The 18,101-nt window shown below is 43.3% G+C and overlaps 1 protein-coding gene across 2 annotated transcripts in view; it reads right to left on the bottom strand.

The window, feature by feature from the left end:
- The window catches only part of GPC6 (glypican 6), a 766,899-nt gene that overhangs the window by 186,514 nt on the left and 562,284 nt on the right, over positions 1–18,101 (bottom strand). The window lies entirely within an intron of this gene.

Raw genomic sequence — 18,101 nt, 5'->3', positions numbered from 1 at the left:
AAACATAATAAAAAGCGTACTGACAGACAGCCTAATAAAATATAATAACAGTCCTCTTCCCCAGACCTTTACAGGCCAAATATTGTTTTATAGGCATAGGCATTTTTGCCTGGCACTAAAGAAATGTAGTGATGGCACCAGGCGAGTCTCTCTGGGGAGAGCATTCCACAGTCAGAAAAGGCCCTTTCTCTTGTTGCCACCCTACAAACCTTTCTGGGATGGGGGACATATTGAAGGACCTCAGATGACAAGTGCAAGCGCCGGGTCAGTTCGTATGCAGATGGATAACAACATTCCGATCCTCACATTCATCTCGGAGTAGTGGATCATGTCACTTTATAGAAGGAATGAATTCCTTGGGAAATCCTGTGGACAATTTGGTTTTACCACCCTGTAACAAGGTTTCCTCCTCCTCAGTGGGAAGTGGTTCTGTGACTTTTCTTTTTTTAAAAAAGGGCAACTCAGAAATTATCACCCAAAACTTATAAGCCCACATAGAAGGCAAATATCAACAGATGTACTTTAGTCCATCATTGCATCTGGAAAAGCTGCCAGAAACTGAGTTTCTGCTTGCTGTAGCCTTTAGCAATAAAAGTGGTAGCACCCTGTCAACACCCTATTTGTTGTTGTTATTCCAACTTGCACTTTGCCCTTTTCATATAAATATGCCCAAAGTGGCTCACAATAAAGCGTAAATCAATACATAATTACAACAATACCCGGTGGGAGGATGCTTTGACTCTCCTCCTCCTCCATGGCAGGAGAAGGAGCTGGCCACTGAAGCTATGCCATGCTCGGCTCTGCACTTTGCCTCTGTGCTTTGGGGATATTGGGACCCCCAACCCCAACTCCTAAAATATGGGGAGGGGAACAGTGCTCAGTCCCCAGGAGCTGGAACCCCTGCTGGTCAAGAAATGAAGAGTTTGTGCCACCTCACTACAACGAGAAAAGTCTTCCTTCTCAATTTCAGGCAGCAACTGTGGCTACAGGTCCCTGCTTCAACCCTTTGGTTAAAAAGCTCTGAATGGAAGCAGCAGTCTCCATTTCCGAGGTCTTATTAAATTATTCAGGGCTAAACACAGTGACAGAAGCGACTATGTGCTGAGTTAAGCATGTGCTGTTAGCTTTCAAGTGAGCAGCTCAGCTCTTTCGGCTAAATTAAAAGTCCCCTGTCCCTCTATCTGGCCCTTGGATAAAACATGGCTAAAGGAGGGCTATGAACCAGCCCTATGTTGGCTTTTAAGGGGGGGAACCATTGGAATATGAGAATGTAAAGCAAACCCACTGGATGAGGCCAACGACCCATCTAGTCTAGCATCCTCTGTGGCCAACCAGATATCCTGTGTGGGCCTGCAAGCTGGAATGTGTGCAAGAGCACTTTGCCCATCTGCAATTCCCATCAGCTGGTATTCAGAGGCATATTGCCTCTGACTTTGGAGGTGCCAAGCATTGTGGCTAGTAGCTGCTGATAGCCTTGTCCTCTATGAATTTGTCTAGTTCTCTGGAAAAGCCATCCAAGTTGGTGGGCATCAGGAGCAAGCTCCAAAGTATAACCACACACTGCATGAAGGATTAATAATAATAATAATAATAATAATTTTAATTTATATCCCGCCCTCCCCAGCCGAAGCCAGGCTCAGGGTGGCTAACAACAATAAAACAGTACAAAAGTACAGCACAAACAACACTCTAAAATCATTCATTATAAAATTAATTAATTCAAGCCACTGGCAACCATTGGGCCAGAGCTCTGCGAAGATTGCCGAGGGAGGGAGTCAGGCTGTGTCCTGGCCAAAGGCCTGGTGGAACAGTTCTGTCTTGCAGGCCCTGCGGAAAGATGTCAAGTCCCGCAGGGCCCTGGTCTCTTGTGACAGAGTGTTCCACCAGATCGGAGCCACGGCCGAAAAAGCCCTGGCTCTAGTTGAGGCCAGCCTAACTTCTCTGTGGCCTGGGACCTTCAAGATGTTTTTATTTGAAGACCGTAAGTTTCTCTGTGGGGCATACCAGGAGAGGCGGTCCCATAGGTACGAGGGTCCTAGGCCGTATAGGGCTTTAAAGGTTAAAACCAGCACCTTAAACCTGATCCTGTACTCCACCGGGAGCCAGTGCAGCTGGTATAGCACCGGGTGAATGTGATCTCGCAGCGAAGACCCCGTAAGGAGTCTCGCTGCAGCATTCTGCACCCGCTGGAGTTTCTGGGTCAGTCTCAAGGGCAGCCCCACGTAGAGCGAGTTACAATAATCCAGTCTGGAGGTGACCGTCGCGTGGATCACAGTGGCTAGGTCAGGGCGAGAGAGGTACTTTATTACTTTATTTTATCTGTCCTAAATATTCCAACGTTCCATTTTATTGGATGTCCATGGGTTCTTATATTATGAGAGATGGAGAATTTCCACCCCTCTATCCACTGTCTCCATGCCATGCATAATTTCATAAATGTCTCTCATGTCTCTCTCTCACACACAGAGAGAGAATTAGCACATTAAATGTTATCATCTACATTTCTGTTTTGGGGAACCATAAAGAAAGCTCAGCCACAATCCCTTCCCAACAATATTGAACCTATTTTGGTTTGTGTTTACTGGGTTACCCAATCATCCCTTCCGCTCCATATGCTCCCTGTGTTTCTTTGACTCATTATCTTAGCAGAATGCAGTCGCTTCCCGCTGACTGTTCTGCAAATATTAGGGAAAGCACATGCCATTTAACAAATAATGATGTTCTGAAAAAAAAGAAGTCCCTATCTTCTTTTTCTTTTAAAACCGAATTTGCTCTCTGCTTGACACAACATTTTCATTTTCACATTGATGATCGCTTATCTCTCCCACGTTCAGTTTGTTATTGCTGCTTTCGTATAACAAGCTGCACCACGACTTATCAGACTTGCCATTTTCTATGCTGTGGAGCAGCTAGGGTCTGATCTAGAGAAACGTTCCTCTTTCATCTTGCAAGGCTAATCCCCGACTTTCAAAGGGGAGATGCTGTTCTCGTCTCCCAACATGTAACTGAGAGTTTCAATTTTGCAGTATACAAGAAAGCTTCTCCCTTTACAATTTCCAGCTCGCTTGCTTTATTAGTCCTGGTCTCCTCTAGTTGCACTGGTGTAATTGAACAATGACCTTGCTTGTGTCCTGCTCCACCCAAATGAGCCCATTGTGGTGTGAATGACATTTGGTGTATCAGTCAGCGACTCAACTAACTCCTTTCACAGTATACATTCACTCAATGTTACAACACTGGGCTTGCTGGCTAGAGTTCAGTCAAAATGAGCACATGTACATGCTTCCAAATACTGCCTAAGTTGCATTCATATTTTTAAATTTTAGGTGTACGCCCTCCCCTCCAAAAGGGGCACACATTTAAAGATGGTATGTGTGATGTAATTCTTATATGTAGCCATATTTCAGCTATATGTGGTTGCTGCTTAAGTATCCTTTCTTTCTCCAGCCTAGGAGAATGGGAAAAAAACAACTACTATTACTGACATCACCAATGCAGGTATGTTTACGATGAACACAAACAAGCTAATGTCCCCTTGAATTCAACTGGAGTGGCTTCTGAATGGTCATGCTTAGGAAGCACTATCCTCACCAATGTTATGGCAAGATGATCAAAACTCTAGATAAGATAATGTTAAGAAAACTAAGAGGGATGGAGAATGGTGGATTCCTAAAGCAGAGAGCAAATGGGCAACACAATCATTTAAGAACTAAGGCAACCAATTGTTGACAAGCAACTATAGTACAGGAAAGCAAGGGGACGTCTTCTGTAGGAAAGTCAAATGCGGAGACTTAAGCAGGGTAATATTTAAAAGTCTAGTAAACTAAGACAAGCAATGTTGGCACTGCTTACCCAATTTTCTGCAAAGACCACACGCTACAGCTTTTGGGGGATTTAAAACTTGGGGGGCATAATTCTCAGACCATCAATGTCAGTCTGGATAACTAAAAACACTCATCATCAGATAATTCAGTGGTACCAGAAGTTTTCACTTTAGTGAACATCATATCCCTCTTTCCAACAATCTTCATGTAACTCAGGCTTTAACCTTGAATGTAATGAGACAAGAGCTTCTCAGATGGGTAGGTTTAAACCCTAGGACAGTATTCTTAGAGTGCAATAGCAAATTGTCCTAATGTCCAGTAGAAATGCCAACACTCTTTCTACTTCCATCAGGGAAGGAAACAGGGAAGGATTGCCAGACTGGCAAGTAAAGACGTGTGCTCTATCACAATTAACTTTGCAGTATGTGAAGTTATATGCATTTATGGCATCACACAGGTATCATATTCTCTAACCTATAGCATTTGGGTGTAGCATTTGGCTTGTATTTCTTTTGATGTAGATGGTCCAGAACCACGCATCATCACTGTAAGAGACCTACAAAAAGTGTTGCTCTGAATATGAACATAAATGGCAACACACTGAACATTTGTGAATGGTTTTTCAAGGGTAGTTATATCTCTCTCTGCTTAAATTAAAAGGGAGGAATAGGTGTCAACAACAGTGCTCATTTGCCTGCAATGGTATAAGCACCATCTGAGGATATATACTATAAAAAAGAACTTCTCATTATGGTTACAAATGCCATTATTTACTGCATAATATTGTACCCAACACAGTGGTCATCATCCACTGAAATCAGTGACGGCTGAAGTCTTATATCCACTTAACTACGGAGGAAGCCCTTTTGAACTCAATAGGACTTCCTTTGGAACAGAGAACAGGCTTATAGCCTCCAGTCAGTAGAGGGCAGGATTGAGACTAGAAGATAGTCAGGGGAAACATACTTTGTGGTTTCTCACTAAACCTCTAAGCACCGTCCCTCTTGCTCTCTCAATCTCTCTTCTTACTTCCTGTATGAAGCAGTCACGAAAATCACGCCCACCATGTAGGGATAGAAGCGGAAGCCATCTTTGTAAATATGAAGAAACTCTAGTAAAGAAACATTTCCCCACCAATAAGACCAATGCCAGGTGATGTGTGAATAAGACAGAAAGCGTCACAGAAGCACTGGGTAGAGCCAGTGCCCAAGCTATTAATTATGCGATATAAGCCAACAAATTATATTTTTACACCCAAGAAGAAGCAGTGGTGTTGGTGAGAGGCTCTCCTGAGCACCATCTCTTCTTTACACATGCTGTTGCTGATCAAATATTTAGCATGTGCTCAAGTAACCCATGGGACAATGACTGTAGTCTGAAATAGCCTTGCTCTGGGATGAGTCTTAATAATGCTAAGCAAGCACACTTCAACTGCATTTTGTTTTGTTTTTGGCAATCTGGACTCAGGAACGTACGAAAGTATTTTCTTTGTATTTTAGGACCCCTTCCCCCACCTCGTACAGCAATACTTTCTGTATATCAATCTGCCAGTCTTTACCGCTGGGTTAACGAAGGAGACGCTCATGCCGCGTGCTTGTTGATTGTCATATCAAGTCATGAATTGTGATTGTGAATGAGCCCTGACAGATCACATACCAAAGATGGACCTTTCCGATTCCCTCAGGTCGGAGGAGGCTAAAGTTTTTGGCCTGAAGGCAATGCTCACAACATTTTTTGACTCTCTGGCGACTACATGCCAGGTTGAACTGTGGCTTGAAGTCAGTCTGCCCACCTGAACAACACGTATACTTAATTCCCCCTCCCTGCACCATTCATTGTTGCCAAAATCAGTTGTAGCTTTGGGGGGAGGGCAGAAAAATTGCTTGGGGAGCCATATAGGGTGTCAGCCTTAGGTCAGGAAAGTGCTTTTCAATCTAGACAGTTCACACACTCCAGACATTGAATAATGAAATGACAAGGGGTCCACTGATCTACACGCGCTTGTGAATCAGCTCTGAGAAATGAATGGAACATACCAAATATATCTAATAATTAATTAGTGAACGGATTGCATTCTGCAACCATAGGCAATTGCATCTACTGCCACCAGCAAATTGGCTTCCCCAATCCAAGCCTGATTCAAGTAAACAAAGGGGCAATATAATTCACCACATTTCATTCAATGTGTGGCCTGAGTTTTTCTACTTTGGTGTACTGGCTTCTACCACTATAATGTTCACCACCGCAACTGTTTTTCTTTCAATAGTCCCAGCGCTTTGTTTAAGAATCTCCTGGCTCTAAGATGTGTCTTGAGAATAATAGGTTTTTGCATTAGTTCCCCCCACCCAGCTCACTCAAATGTAATTGTGACCGAGGGTGGCTGAATGCAGACTATGAACACCCTAAATTTTTATGAATGTGCCATTTAATACAAGGCAATTTTAAATTTTCTCTTTTACTGGACTTTCATATAGCCTGCATAGCCTCAACCATAAAACCTGCCCTATTTATATGGATAAAAATAAACCAGGTGTTGTTATTTAAAAGATGTTATTAAATAAGGTGCTTCTTTATTTAAGGAAGGTGTTTATTCTACGTAGGCAAAAGCTTCTCAACTTAGAAACAAGCTATTCCTATTTGGCATACATTTCTGATGCTAATTCACAAATACTAAAATACTGTTACATGCCATCCCCAGTCTCTGAGCTCTGTGAGTTTCCAGGGAGTTTCAGGCATGCTTTACCCAGGCTCTATGTTTTCTTCTGACAATGAGGCACAGCAGAGACTGAAGTGTCTCTATGATATAAGGTTTATTTCCACATATATACAACCTGAGCCAACAATGGAGAGGCTAACAGCACTAACACTCCAAAGAGGTTCTTGCTTCTCCCATAGCTAAGGCCTTGTATTCCTGGGGGAGCCTGTAACAGCCAGGAGATAAGAGTCAGAGGAAGGAGAATCTGCAGGATTGGAGATGGGAAAACAGTTGTGGGAGGGAGGAAAGAGAGATCAGGCTGGTGTGGAGTCAGGGGCAGGCCCTCTCTCTTGCTGCAACTGCCTCATTCAGCGCACACCTAAGTGCAGCCGAGAGACACAGGACTGATGTACATGCCTTTTCTAACTTGCAATGGTATTTTTCACAAAAAAGAGTTAATTTCTCACTCTGGATATTCCTTGTCAACAGCGCCGTGACAGTTTCCAGGCTCGATTCAAACTACTGGTTTCTATCTATGAAGCTGCTCTGCCTTAAGGTTCGACTCTCCCATATGAACCACCCCAGACTTTGCAATCACCATCTGAGGCCCTTCTTTGTGTGCCCCCTCCACAAGCGGTCTGGAGGGTGGCAACACAAGAACAGCCCATTTGTGGAGTCCTCTCTCCAGGGAGGTTCACCGGGTCCCATCTTTATACAGTGGTCCCTCAGTTTTCGAACGTAATTTGTTCTGGAAGACCGTTTGAGTTCTGAAACGTTTGAAACAGAAAACTCAACAGCTGACAGCTAGGCCTCAGAATCTTGCACTCAGCGGCATGTTCAACTTCTGAGGCGTATTCGAAAACCAAAGCATCTACTTCCAGGTTTATGGCGTTCGAAAACTGAAATGTTCATCAACGGAGACGTTCGCAAACAGAGGTACCACTGTATATCTTTAAGTGCTAGGCAAAATCTTTCCTCTCCAACCAGACCTTTGGTCTTTAACTATCTGTAGCCTTTTAGAAATGAGCAGGATGTTTTAAATATATGTCTTTGTCTCTGGTTGGTTGGTCGGTTGTTGCCTTGGGCAAGATGAAGCTACAATTAAAAAAAAATAAAATAAAGAAAATAATTGGCAAAGTATTCTCCTGTCTCACACACATACACACACACACACACACTCCACCACCACCACCAGTATTGCATCTTTCTATTAAGTCAGGGACGCGGGTGGCGCTGTGGGTTAAAGCCTCAGTGCCTAGGACTTGCCGATCGAAAGGTCAGCAGTTCGAATCCCCGTGGCGGGGTGCGCTCCCGTTGTTTGGTCCCAGCGCCTGCCAACCTAGCAGTTCGAAAGCACTCTCGGGTGCAAGTAGATAAATAGGGACCGCTTACTAGCGGGAAGGTAAACGGCATTTCCGTGTGCGGCTCTGGCTCGCCAGAGCAGCGATGTCACGCTGGCCACATGACCCGGAAATGTCCAGACAGCGCTGGCCCCCGGCCTCTTGAGTGAGATGGGCGCACAACCCTAGAGTCGGACACGACTGGCCCGTACGGGCAGGGGTACCTTTACCTTTACCTTTACCTTATTAAGTCAGGACTCTCTGTGAACCATAATCATACACAGAAAGCAAGACCAACACTGGTGCCCAGCATTCAATTAATGCCTTTAGTAAGTTAGATAAAATAAAGGTTTCCCTGAGGACTGATTATTTTAACTTGCCGTATTAGTGATTTAATTTTGTCAGTCATCGCAGGTGGTCATTTGTCAACAGATACTTGCAAGGGGGAGCATGAGTCGAACAATTCATTATCATTAAACTGCACGTGATAAAGCATAGTTCACTTGCAACTTTCTTCTTCAATGGAAGGTGAAAGTGCAATATGCTGAAGACTCTCGCTGGGTTGAAACCTCTCCCTTAAAAGCAATAAGTGAGCAGGCCTTAACTATTTGTAATACTCAGAAATCTACACAAACACTCAGGCCTCAAATAGTCCATTGCTACTGCAGGTGAGTAATCCCCATATGACAGTTTTGAAACACTAAAGGCTTGAATGGGGAAGTGAAAGACATGCATTTGCTGCCTTTTATGGGAAAACAACAGCAGGAATAGTTTAACAAATAGGATTTGTGTATGTGTCTCTGTGTTCGTACACATGCTCATGCATCATTATTTAATCAACCCTCCAGAGTCTCTCTGCTCACTTATGAGAGTAGAAAAGGAACTGTAGACATCAAAGCTGAGAGCAGTCTATTCTGGGAGCCAGAATAGTATACATAAAAGGCTAATTAAATCATTACTTCATTTCAGCAGGATCCCATGATAAGAATCAATAGCTGGGCCACTGATCTTGCATTAATTTGTCCTCACATTGTCACTAAATCTTGTCACAGTCACACTTTCTTGACACCTCCAAGCTAACCTTGATCATAACCTTAGCTTCAAAATAGAAGCCTGGAATAGATTTTACTTCCTAAAACTTGTATTTGTTTCCTGCAAATGGCTCAGTCTCATAGAAGAACAGAATTGTGAAATTGGAAGGGACTCTGAGGCTCATCCAGTCAAACCACCTGGACTGCAGGAATCTTAACTAGATCATACATGACAGATAGCCACCCAACCTCTGCTTAAAAACTTCCAGGGAAGGAGAGTCCAGCACCTCTCCTGGGAGTCTGTTCCTCTGAAAAAACAGCTCTTACTCTCAGAAAGGTCTTCCTGATGTTTAGTCAGAATCTCCTTTCTTGTAACTTGAACCCATTTGCTCTGGTCCTATCCTCCAGAGCAGGAGAAAACAAGCTTGCTGCATCCACCATGTGACAGCCCTATAGATATTTAATGATAGCTATCATATCTCCTCTCAGCCTTCTCTTTGCCGGGCTAAATATACCCAACTCCCTCAACAGTTCCTCATAGGGCTTGGTTTCCAGACCCTTGATCATCTTGATTGCCCTCCTCTGTACACGTTCCAGCTTGTCAATATCCTTCTTTAACTGTGGTGCCCAGAACTGGACACAGTACCCCAGGTATGGTCTGACCATGACAGAATAGAGTAGGGCTATTACTTCCCTTGATCGGGACACTCTACAGTGGTACTTCAGGTTACAGGCGCTTCAGGTTACAGACTCCACTAAGTGCTTCAGGTTAAGAACTTTGCTTCAGGATCAGAACAGAAATTGTGCTCCGGTGGCATGGCGGCAGCAGGAGCGGCAGCATGGCGGCAGCAGGAGGCCCCATTAGCTAAAGTGGTGCTTCAGGTTAAGAACAGTTTCAGGTTAAGAACGGATCTCCGGAACGAATTAAGTACTTAACCCGAGGTACCACTGTACTTCTGTTGATGCAGCCTGGCCTGTGGAATTGTATATGCTGACAACGAACACAAGAGTGGATCTTTTTGTAGCCAAAATGGTAGCATCCATCAACCAGAAGGAGATATCAGCAGGTTTGGGAGAGCCTCACAATTTGCAGAAGTACAAAGTAATATTTTTTTTGCAGGGAAAACCTTACTTGAGGAGAAGAACCGAGAAACACAACGAGGAATGAGTGTGTTCATTGGTTACAGAATGTAATAGGCATATTATCTCCATGGCATGTGAGCTCTGCAGCAAGAGTGACTAGCCAGCAGCCTGCAAATCAGATCTACCTCAGTAAGCTTCAGGAATTGACTTGCCAGCTCCTATAGATCACATTGCAAGATGAAGCTCTCCTTGATCTTTAGAGAGGGACTCTAAAAAACGTAGTGCTTTATTTCTCAATCTAAGTGCTAAAATGGGGAGATAAAATTCCTGTCCCTGCTTTTTAGAGATTGTCTAAATCCACAGACTCTATAAACCTGAGGTTCAAATAGCTGTCTGTGGCTGAAAGCCCTTTGTAAACATGCTGCACTTTGACGTTCTGGAAACCAGGGCTTCAAAGTGCAGCATCGCCAGCTGTGGACTCCACCCACCTGCCAGATTTGGCCACCAGGGTTGGGGAGATTAAAATCTGGCCCGCTAGTCACAAAATGTCCCCACCCCTGCTCTGGAGTCAACAGACTACAAGCCCCATTCAACCAACCATGGGATAACTGCTGGCTGCCATGGGCAGAGCTGTAATCTACATGACAGTATTCCTGCATACACTTAATATCAAGAAACTTAGCATTGTGAAGTGGTCCTAAGAGCACCTTAAATCTACCAGCCCTTTCTGTATGCTGTATAATTAATTTCACTGCATCTATTAAAACCCACTCATTTTGTTCTATAATACTATGCGGGATATGAGCCAATATCTTATTCAGTTAAAGAAATAACTGTTTTCAGAAAAGATTGCACATGTACACAGATAATCTTTTAGTACATTTTATGCCTTTTTTATGACAACCGTTTGTCAAGGAACTAAAAATATAACTCATTAATTGCACTCTCTTCTACAAAGGAAAGTCCTTTAAGTGCATAACTCAATGTGATGATCTCATTAAGACAAGAATGGCTATTTATCAAACTCAGTATAATTTAGTTATTATTTTATCATACTTAATAGAATTCATAGAGCTGGGACAATGTATTATACGGATGTAACTAAAGCCTGGAAAAGTATATATATATACTTTGTTACTTTAATAATTATCTTCAAATATTTCAGTGATGGGGGAGATCCTCATTTTTCAGCTGCATTTTGTTTACAAAAATACTTGAGTGAAACATGAAGAAACACTAGCATTTTAAAAGTATTAGTTTATGGGTTGTAGCCAACAAAGTCATTCTGTTATCCCCCCCCCCCCCGCATGAGAAGAGAAGAGGAAGTCCCATTGCACAGGAAGAAGTTGTAATGGTTCTAGGGGTTGCTCATGCGTAAGTTGCCGCTACTCCTGGCTAGGTTGCCTGGCTGAACCCTTTCTGTCTGGACAGCCTCAAGTTCCGTGGCTGCCTCAGGCGCTGGCAGAATCTGTCAGTGGGCGTTTCTTGAACCTCTTCCAGCATAGAAGCTGTTTGACGCCCAGTCTCCTCCTACTCTCCCTGCACGGAAGTCTTCTGTGCAAAGAGGGTGTGGGCAGTGGAGTACCTGTGCCCTCTCCGCTGGTCTCCGGCAAAGAGTCCTGGAGCCACCTCTCCGATTCCCCCATCTGCCCCCCTTCTCCACTGGTGTTACGCTGATTTCCTTCCCCAGCGGATGGACTGCCTCTCTCTCTACTGGGACCCTCTCCGCCATCCCTCTGGAGCCTCCTCTCTGCCTCCAGCTCCGATGGCACTTCCCTGACAGAAGTTATTGAGCTAACAGGATGGCTTTTTTTCACTATAACCTTATATTTTGGAAAGTATCCCTACTTACCCAACCATTCCTGGATCTCTATCCCTCTCTTTCCTATGATTATCTCAGAATAAAAGAAATACATTTAAAAAACAACCAGAAAAATAAAATAAAAGGATATAATGATCAATATTTTAATAAGATCAGAATTACAGTTTCTATTTACAAACTACATTGCAGAATGATGATTCACCTAAGGCCCAATAGGAATTATTCAGAAAAGAGGAAGAAGTGGGGCAACACATCCTCCAACATTTCTGTCCCTCTCAGCATCACCCCAACTTTTCTGACTGGGGAGGAAGGTTTGAAGGGGGAACCAACATATGTTTAGCTGAACATGCACCAGATCCTCCACATGGATCAAGAGCCATGAACAATCAAGGTTTCCAATTGCCTGTGCGCATTCAGTAGGACAAGTGAAGGTTCTCACTACCGTATTACCTTGGTTTTCTAACTTAATCCATTCTGGGAGTCTGTTCGACTCTCCGAACGGTTTGAAAACTAAGGCATGGCTTCTGATTGGCTGCAGGAGCTTCCTGCAGTCAACCAGAAGCTGTGTTGGACATTTGGCTTCAGAAAAAAATTTAGCAGACCGGAACACTCACTTCCAGGTTTGCGGCATTCGGGAGCCAAAATGTACGAGTACCAAGGCGTTTGACAACCAAGGTACAACTGTATAGAATTTCCAACCTACTAACCAGGCTATATGCTCTGTACTATCAGGTGCATCAGCTTCTGAAGTGGGCAAGGGTTGAATCAGATTCTCTTGTGTCGAGATATATAATTGAAAACCAGTCTCCATATGCCATGAAAATTCTAACACATTACACTGAAAGCAGTTTTAAGCATGTTATAAAGCACAATTTAGTTTGAATGGTTTGTGATACCCTCTACAGTGGTACCTCAGGTTACATACACTTCAGGTTACATATGCTTCAGGTTACAGACTTTGCTAACCCAGAAATAGTACCTCGGGTGAAGAAGTTTGCTTCAGGATGAGAACAGAAATCGTGCGGCGATGGTGCGATGGCAGCGGGAGGCCCCATTAGTTAAAGTGGTACCTCAGGTTAAGAACAGTTTCAGGTTCAGAACGGACCTCCAGAACGAATTAAGTACTTAACCTGAGGTACCACTGTATTAGAACCTGCTTCCCAGTTTCTCCTTGGAATTACAATATGGTGCTATCTCCATCTCTCTTTCGAGGGCTGAAACAGCCCCTGTCATTCAAACCCAAAGTGCTCCAAAGTGACAATCTAAATTTGGAGACAAAATGTTCTCAAAGACACAGCAAATATACCTTTCTCATCTGCATTGCAAACCACTCATCACACCCTATCACAGCTGATCACAAAACCCAAATTATTGCTTACATATTAATATACTAACTATCATACCAAGCATTTATTGTCAAATTATATCATGTAGCATCTTTGCGTCTGCCTGTCTGTGGAGAGGCCAAGACCTTTTGTTCACTCAAGCAATGGTTTTTCAGCTTGATGTATTTTCACCACCCCACCTGAATACCTTGCTGATGCAAATAGGACCCCGTGCGCTAAAGGTCACTTCTGAAAGCTGCTGAAAAGTTAAAGAATCTTTCAGGATGAAAGATGTGCAAGCGCAAGGCAGCCTGAGTCAGATGCAAACAGCCAGACATAACATGTATTTCATTGTTAAAACTTAGCTAATGTTATGAACTTTAATGTAGGAATTTGGTATGGTGGATGTCCTGAAGGCCGAGGGAACTCATTATATTTCAGCATCTAGGAAAGGGGAATGGAAGAATGATGGGATCAGGGGGAGAAAGAAACGTGTGCACGATGAAGATGAGGAATCGCTAGATTTATTCGCGAACTCTAACTGCAAGCTGAATGAAAACAACGTAATTATTTTGATGAGCCACACCCACTGCCAGCCATCTTGCCTTTGAAAGGGGTGCTTGGGTGAAGATGCTTTGCCCTGAGCGTCCCTCACAGAGATCGCCAGCGCACCTTCCGGGAAGGTGTTCTGACAGTCCTCAAAGCATCTTCATCCTGGCGCATCCTTTTAAGAGTCACTGCATGAATATCAGATAAAGTGGAACCTCGGTTGTCAAACGCTTTGGAAGTCAAATGCTTTGGAAGTCGAACACCGACAACCCAGAAGTGAATGCTTCTGTTTTTGAACGCGCCTCGGAAGCCGAACGGCTTCCGAGGTGCGTTTCTCCATTTTTTCAATGGATTTTGCCAACCGGGAATTGCGCCTCAGTTGTCAAAAGTTTCGGAAGTCTTCCGGAATGGATTACATTCGCCAACTGAGGTTCCACTGCACTTTTCGCTATCTTCTAATTTGCATAGTGAGAAGTGGCAGAGTGGCAAAGTTCACCCCCAGTTTTGACATTGGATTGTTCCTTGAAATAAAAGGAAACACTTGTGCTTGGGTCCAATTTCAGCCACGTGAACCTACCGCTTCTTTTAAAAGTAGTGGGGAAACTACTTGTGTGAACCTCTGAGGCTATTTTCAGGATACTTATATCGTTGCCCACTAGAGTGCAAGCCATTTTTGAGCATGTAGACAAATCAGCAGATTTATATGGGGCCATGAACAAATGGACTCACTTGGTGTGCTAGACACGAACTTCTTCAAACACCTGCAGTCCCAGTTTGTTGCCCTTCACCTTTGTTTAGCATTTCAGCCTTTAATAGCTTCCATTTACAAACTTGTCTCCTTTTATTTAGGACTATGCATTTTCTTCTACACTAATAGAAACTTCAAGCAGTATTAAACTGTATCCTCCTCAGGGCAGATGTCTTGATCTGCATATCTAAAAACAAGAGACATTTGCAATGTTGTCTCTCTCTCTCTCTCTCTCTGTGTGTGTGTGTGTGTGTGTGTCTCTCTCTCATCAGGTAATGTGTTCAATGCTAGCAATACATAATGTACAGCTTGCTGTGTTCTTTGGCTCAAAATCAGACTGCTGCAGTGACAAAAGTAGATTTGAAATCCAATCCATGCAATAAAAATGAATCTTTTTTTTAATTACACGAGGAATTAAAAGTGCAAACTAAAAATATACAAGGTTGCCTTACACACAGACATGTAACTAGTTTTCCTTGTTAGGCGTGGCAGTCACATTTGTAGCTAGACATTTCATGGTGTCCAGTGCCAGCAAATTCGGAGAAGATGTACAGTTCAGGTAAGGGGAAGGAAAAAGAACTGACCTTCTGTCTCGCTCGTCCTCCATGCAGAAAGTGTGCTAACTTACATAATGGGCTGTGTAAAGGTCAGGCTAAAAAGAAAATTTAGCAGGAACAGCAGGAACTCAGTGACTGGCAATTTTTTTGTTTCATAAGGGGGTGAAAGGATATCAAGGATACAGTGAACCATATGACACCAAAAGGTGTAAAGCAAAGAAAATAGTTTCTGCTATAACTAAGAAGTTAAAAAACTAATGTGATGCTCCCCCCCCAAAAAAATATCTTGTATAATTACAACAGCACTACTACTACTACTACTACTAATAATAATAATAAATAGGAAGCAATCCTATGGCAAGATCTGCCAAGATGAGCAGCTTAGAATGCAATGGATCTCTAGCACAGTCTGCTGATTCTTGGCTCTGTAGGAGCTAAGCCTCCAAACTTTGCTCAGTTGGAGACGTGCCAGCGTAACTTGCTTGTCTCAGCTGGGACTCAGCTGGAGGAGGTGAGGCAGGTGTAAGGCCCCCAATAGGGGCAGTTTGGGGCCATAGTGGGAGCAGGACCAGGGAGGGGGGACTTAGGATCCTAAGCCTGTTTAGATCAGCCACATGACCTGTCAACCCAGCATAAAATACTATTTTAAAGGCTTGTTTTTCTTCTGCCAGGCTTAGGCAGGGAGTAGCCGCCGCCTCGTTGCTGAATGGGGCTTAAGTGTGGTGTAACTTTACGCCAGCTTAATTTACACCAGCTTGCTTTACACTTCTTGTGCATAGGATTACAGTAAAAGAAGCTGTCATTCTTTAAATAACGCTGTTATTGTCTATTCCCAGCCCCAGGGCTCATCCAGACTTCTTTTGTGCTGCAGTTTCTAGGCACAGGTCCACACCTTAAACTTCTGTGTCAGAGTGCGGGTTTTGTGTGTGTGTTCTGATGCTTTCCCTGGGAAAATCCACGTTTTACTGCTGAACCATAGCAAACAGCAATCTGCAGAAAACCCGATTGCTGCTTGGGTTTCCCAGGGAAAGTGCCAGGACAAACAGTAACAATGACAAAAACCATTCAGGCATGGAGATTTAAAACCCAGGCTTGTGCCGAGAAATGAGGCACAATAGGAAGCCTGAATGCGCCCCTGGTATCATTTCTGGTTATACCAGAGGGATATGGCATCCACCACAAAATAATGGTGGAGAATATCAGGAGAAAAATAACTCACAGGTGAAAAGAAAGGGACACATTTCCAAAAGAAAGTTTGGGGAAAAAATGTCCTGTGAGAAATTTTGGCTCATGGGAAGAAATGTCAGGTATTGAAGCCAAGACTTTTGGCATGCAAAACTTATGTTCTCCACTGATTCAACATGGCCCACCTTGTACTGGGCAAGCCAAGAAAGGGAATGTGTTTTGGAAGTCAGTGAAATCAAAATGACAATGCAGTTTTTTAAAAGTAAATTAATAGGCTGAAGTTAAGAGGACTAGAATTTGAAGATGCTCACCTGCCAGGTGTAATCAGTGCATATAATATGAGTATTTCTGCCTTGAACAGAGAGGACTTGTTGTCAGCAGCAGTTATATGCAGATTGCAGATACTTTTTCTATGAGGGCATGTTAAGAACTGTAAGGAACAAGCAATCAGCTGACACAGCAAGAAGTACTTTTCTACATGATAAAAACACTTCATGTTAGTTAGGGGTCTCTTCTGCGGTTGGGTGTGCTTTTAGATGTGCTATTTGAAAGTCAGGTTAAGAGCACACCTGCAGGGAACCAGAGGGTTTCCAAACTCATCTTTTAGCCATCACGTGAATTTGGCAGTGGAGGGGGCAATTCACAGGAGAATTTGCAGGCAGAAAAATAGGCATTTATAGCCACTTTCTTCTGATTGGACAAATGTGTCCCAGGTTCTCAACAACTGTTTTGCTCCAAGCCAGGATCTGGAGTTGAATATAAACCAATGCAGCTGAGGGGAAAACTCCAATTTCAGAGGAGAAGCAGTTGGGGGGTGGGGAGTGGAGGGGTGCCCCCTCCTGTCCACTAGTTTTCCTTTCAAGCGCCTCTCCCTTGCATTCTCAATTTATCAGCATATGTAATAATAATAATAATAATAATAATAATAATAATAATAATAATAATAATTTACTTGTACTCCGCCCATCTGGCTGGGTTTCCCCAGCCACTCTGTCTGGGCAGCTTCCAACAAAGTTTAAATATGCATCAAAATGTCACACATTAAAAACTTGAGGATTGTAGGCTTGAGGAATGTGCATTGGATGAGATTCAGTAATATATACATATTTGTGATATATAAGATGCGGTAAGAGGCCTAGACACATTTTTCACCTTATTTTTTTCTTTTTTCTTTAAGGGGTTGCTTTACCCCACCTATGCCCACTTGACCACTTTGATCTGCGGAACTGGCACCTAAGACTTGTTCCTCACTTTTAAGAAATCAATCTTTTAGGGAGCAATCCTGTAGCAAGATCTGCTGGGATGAGCGAGTTAAGATACAGCAGATCTCTGGCTGGCTCAGAAACTTCCCAGAGCAGCCAGGCTATCTCACGTTAACTCCCTCACCCTCAGCTCAGCCGGAGATGCACTGACATATTTCCCCCTATCTTGGCTTAGCTCGGACACACGTTCTTGTGGTCCATTGTATTCCCAATTTTTGTGTTGTAGTCACACATCCGACACACATTGGCACCGGTGTTCGAAACTTCCATTGTGAAAAATGAACATAATATTTTAGCTGCAGTTCATTCATATTCAGCTTTTTATTGTTATAAAATTTGCACCTAGACATTCCGTTGTTGTGCCCATAACCTAGGTTTAAGGTGCCATTTTGCTCCTAGCTTCCATATCTCAGTTTCTAACACTGATTGGAGCTGGAAAGAGAAACTGCTTTGGCTCACATATACATAGTGCCCTGTCTGAGTGCAAAAGGAGGGCACATATGTAAAATTAGAATGGGGCAGTGAACTGGAAGAGCATAGCAACAGGCTGTGTAGACAACTGGCAGATTTTATTCATAGGCAAAGACAAAAGAGGTGGAATTGAAAGAGGTGAAAGAAGAACATCCATATAATGTGTCACAAAGGAGACTCTGTGGTTTTCCATTTTATTCTCCCTTCCC

This window comes from Podarcis tiliguerta (genome assembly GCF_965153285.1).
Source record: "Podarcis tiliguerta genome assembly, chromosome: 4".
Taxonomy (NCBI): Eukaryota; Metazoa; Chordata; class Lepidosauria; order Squamata; family Lacertidae; genus Podarcis; species Podarcis tiliguerta.
This window is presented reverse-complemented; position numbering and strand designations above follow the sequence as displayed.